The sequence below is a fragment of the Perca flavescens genome, chromosome 5 (assembly GCF_004354835.1).
Source record: "Perca flavescens isolate YP-PL-M2 chromosome 5, PFLA_1.0, whole genome shotgun sequence".
Classification (NCBI taxonomy): Eukaryota; Metazoa; Chordata; class Actinopteri; order Perciformes; family Percidae; genus Perca; species Perca flavescens.
In genome coordinates this window covers 40,786,798-40,791,797 of record NC_041335.1, presented here as the reverse complement: position 1 = coordinate 40,791,797, position 5,000 = coordinate 40,786,798, and positions in this window count along the sequence as shown.

Here is a 5,000-nt window from a genome sequence, read left to right as displayed (position 1 = left end):
GATGTATTAATATTAATATAAAGGTGATAGATGTATTAATATTAATATAAAGGTGATAGATGTATTGATATTAATATAAAGGTGATAGATGTATTAATATTAATATAAAGGTGATAGATGTATTAATATTAATATAAAGGTGATAGATGTATTGATATTAATATAAAGGTGATAGATGTATTGATATTAATATAAAGGTGATAGATGTATTGATATTAATATAAATGTGATAGATGTATTGATATTAATATAAAGGTGATAGATGTATTAATATTAATATAAAGGTGATAGATGTATTAATAATAATATAAAGGTGATAGATGTATTGATATTAATATAAAGGTGATAGATGTATTGATATTAATATAAAGGTGATAGATGTATTAATATTAATATAAAGGTGATAGATGTATTAATATTAATATAAAGGTGATAGATGTATTGATATTAATATAAAGGTGATAGATGTATTGATATTAATATAAAGGTGATAGATGTATTAATATTAATATAAAGGTGATAGATGTATTAATATTAATATAAATGTGATAGATGTATTGATATTAATATAAAGGTGATAGATGTATTAATATTAATATAAAGGTGATAGATGTATTAATATTAATATAAATGTGATAGATGTATTGATATTAATATAAAGGTGATAGATGTATTGATATTAATATAAAGGTGATAGATGTATTGATATTAATATAAAGGTGATAGATGTATTGATATTAATATAAAGGTGATAGATGTATTGATATTAATATAAAGGTGATAGATGTATTGATATTAATATAAAGGTGATAGATGTATTGATATTAATATAAAGGTGATAGATGTATTGATATTAATATAAAGGTGATAGATGTATTGATATTAATATAAAGGTGATAGATGTATTGATATTAATATAAAGGTGATAGATGTATTGATATTAATATAAAGGTGATAGATGTATTGATATTAATATAAAGGTGATAGATGTATTGATATTAATATAAAGGTGATAGATGTATTGATATTAATATAAAAGGTGATAGATGTATTGATATTACCTCGGGGTTCTCCATCATCCTCCTGACATCCTCCAACCTGCTGCTGAGGGACCACTGCTGCTGGTTACTGCTGGCTGCCTGCACACAGACAGGTTCGGACAGACAGGTTCAGACAGACAGACACACAGAGAGACAGACACACAGACAGGTTCAGACAGACAGGTTCAGACAGACAGACACACAGAGAGACAGACACACAGACAGGTTCAGACAGACAGACAGGTTCAGAGAGACATAGAGATAGACAGGTTAAGACAGATAGGAAGACAGACAGACATAGAGACAGACAGAGAGACAGACAGACGGAGAGACAGACAGAGAGACAGACAGACGGAGAGACAGACAGGTACCTCAGCCTTGATGTGAACTTGTGTGCTGCTGATGATTTTCTGGCTCTTCTCTGTGAACTCCACCTCAGACTTCAGGAAGGAGAGTTTCTCCTCGAGGTGACCGGACGCCTCCTTCACCTGCAGGACAATCACACACGCTATATATATCACCATAGCAACAATTACATCTTAGTCTTCTTCTTCTTCACCTGAAGGACAATCTCATGTTAGTCTTCTTCTTCACCCTTAATTCACCCATTCACATGTGGAGATATGCTGGCTCTATACACGCTAAAAGTCCTGATTATTTACATGGAGTCTGGTGGAAATATGCTGACTCTATACACACTAAAAGTCCTGATTATTTACATGGAGTCTGGTGGAGATACGCTGGCTCTATACACGCTAAAAGTCCTGATTATTTACATGGAGTCTGGTGGAGATATGCTGGCTCTATACACGCTAAAAGTCCTGATTATTTACATGGAGTCTGGTGGAGATATGCTGGCTCTATACACACTAAAAGTCCTGATTATTTACATGGAGTCTGGTGGAGATATGCTGGCTCTATACACGCTAAAAGTCCTGATTATTTACATGGAGTCTGGTGGAGATATGCTGGCTCTATACACGCTAAAAGTCCTGATTATTTACATGGAGTCTGGTGGAGTTTGGTGATGGTGATTTCGGGGATGTTTCATGTTAAACTAAAAGGATATTACTCTTTAACTTAAAGGTCTATCTCTGTAGGGATCCATCCCATAATGTTGTCAGACACAATAATAATCTGAGTCTGTCAGCAGCAACAACAGAACTTTTAGTGGACTCTAACAGACTGAACTTTAGGCTGCCGGTTACTGCCTACTCGCTCAATACTGGACCGACACAAAAACATGGGGATATAATTAAAATACAATAGGGTCCAGGTTGGAAAATACCAAAGTTGTGGTTTAAGAAAGGTTAAAGATTAAAGGTTAAAGGTGAGACCTGCTGTAAACTCTTGGACTCATAGGCCTCCAGCTCAGAGTAGATGGACTCCTCCGTCATACTGATCTGTTTGGTTTGCTCCTTCAGCCTCCTCTGAAACAGCTTCACCTCCTGAGGAGAGAAATCTCCTCCTTCACTGAACAACCTGCCGGAGGACAAACATGTCTTCAGTTGGACCTCTCTGCTTCCCGTAGGACGGCTCTTCCAGGTGTTCCAGGTGTTACCTGAAGGACTGGAGCAGCTGTGTAGTTCTGCTGCGGACCTCCTCCAGTCTGCTGTGGACCGTCTGTCTGAAGCTGGTCTGACAGCGCTGGGTGTCTTTGATATGTTGATCCAGACAGTCCTGCAGGGTGGAGCTTACAGCCTCCAGCCTACACACACACACACACACACACACACACACACACACACACACACACACACACACACACACACACACACACACACACACACACACACACACACACACACACACACACACACACACACACACACACACACACAGACACACACACACACACACACACACAGTGAGCAGTGATTGGAGGAGAGCCTATGGTTAGGTGTGTGTGAGCTGTGATTGGAGGAGAGCCTATGGTTAGGTGTGTGTGAGCTGTGATTGGAGGAGAGCCTATGGTTAGGTGTGTGTGAGCTGTGATTGGAGGAGAGCCTATGGTTAGGTGTGTGTGAGCTGTGATTGGAGGAGATCCTATGGTTAGGTGTGTGTCAGGTGTTACCGTTGGCTACTGTGGGCTGTCAGGACATTGTCCTCCACGTTGGACAGACGGACGGTGAACTCGTGGGTCTTCCTGCTGAGAGAGGCCTGCAGCTCCTTCAGCTCCACCCGGCAGGACCCCAACACCTCCACCAGCTCCTCACAGTGGAGGTCCACCTGCTGTCTGTGGAGCCATATCTCAGCTACACACACACACACACACACACACACACACACACACACACACACACACACACACACACACACACACACACACACACACACACACACACACACACACACACACACACACACACACACACACACACACACACACACACACACACACACACACACACACACACACACACACACACACACACACACACACACACACACACACACACACACACACACACACACACACACACACACACACACACACACACACACACACACACACACACACACACACACACACACACACACACACACACACACACACACACACACACACACACACACACACACACACACACACACACGTCAAGTAAAACATCTGTGTGTAAGTCTGTGTGTGTGTGAGTGTGTGTGTGTGTGTGTGTGTGTGTGTGTCTATGTGTGTGTGTGGCTGAGTCTGTATGTGTGTGTGTGTGTGTGTGTGTGTGTGTGTGTGTGTGTGTGTGTGTGTGTGTGTGTGTGTGTGTGTGTGTGTGTGTGTGTGTGTGTGTGTGTGTGTGTGTGTGTGTGTGTGTGTATGTGTGTGTGTTGTGTGTCTATGTGTGTGTGTGGCTGAGTCTCTGTGTGTGTGTGTGTGTGTGTGTGTGTGTGTGTGTGTGTGTGTGTGTGTGTGTGTGTGTGTGTGTGTGTGTGTGGCTGAGTGTGTGTGTGTGTGGCTGAGTGTGTGTGTGTGTGTGTGTGTGTGTGTGTGTAAGTGTAAATAAAACTAAATATATGATATTTGGACATCAGAATTTTAAGAATCATATTACATTAGACGATATAGAAATAGAAAGAGTACAGGTTAACACATTTCTGGTAGTTGTCCCTGATCATAAATTAGTCCATAAAACCAAATATATTCTTAATACAAATTCTTTAAAGTTATTATATCAGTCTCTCATACTGCCATATGTAACTTATGGTGGGGAACTTTGGGGGAAAACATTGTAGTGGAAGTTTCCTTTGCAGCAGGGGGGAAGTTTTCAGAGTTTAGTAAATTGAAACAAATAAGACAGTCTGAGACTAAAACCAAGTTGGGTTTTTGTATTTTATTAAAGATATATTTGCAAATAGGAGGAATACAAGTTCACAAGAAGCACGTAGCTCGGTGTGGAAAAGATTCTTCAAATGAGTGAGAGGAAACAGTGAGCTTAAATGCACATTGGAAAAGGGGAGTGACCTTCAAACACAATCAATTGTATACATGACTTGCGCATTCTTTCTAACAATAAAGATAGAAAACCTTTTAGGTAATGGTGCACGATATATCGGCTGCAGATATAATATCGGCCGATATGGTCATTTTTTTTACACATCGGTATCGTTCCGATGTCAAAATAGGGCCGATGAATATGGCCGATGTGAATCATTCCTGTGTATTTGACGTGTGTAGGCTTAGATGTGAGTGTGTGAGAATGTAGATCTAAATCTGACCTGTGGAGGGCAGTAGGGCTGAACGATTAATTGCATTTGCGATAATATCGCGATATGTTAAAACGTGATTTCCTAATCGCAAAGGCTGCGATTTGGTCTCGATTTGATGACTCGCGAGAGCAAATCAGTCTGCACTCGGCAGAGAAAGCATCAACTTAGCACGCTAACGCTACACTGTACCTTCAGCTGATCTCTGTCATTCAAACAACTCTGAGTTAAAGTTTAAATCTTTTACAGCCAGTTTAATAAAAT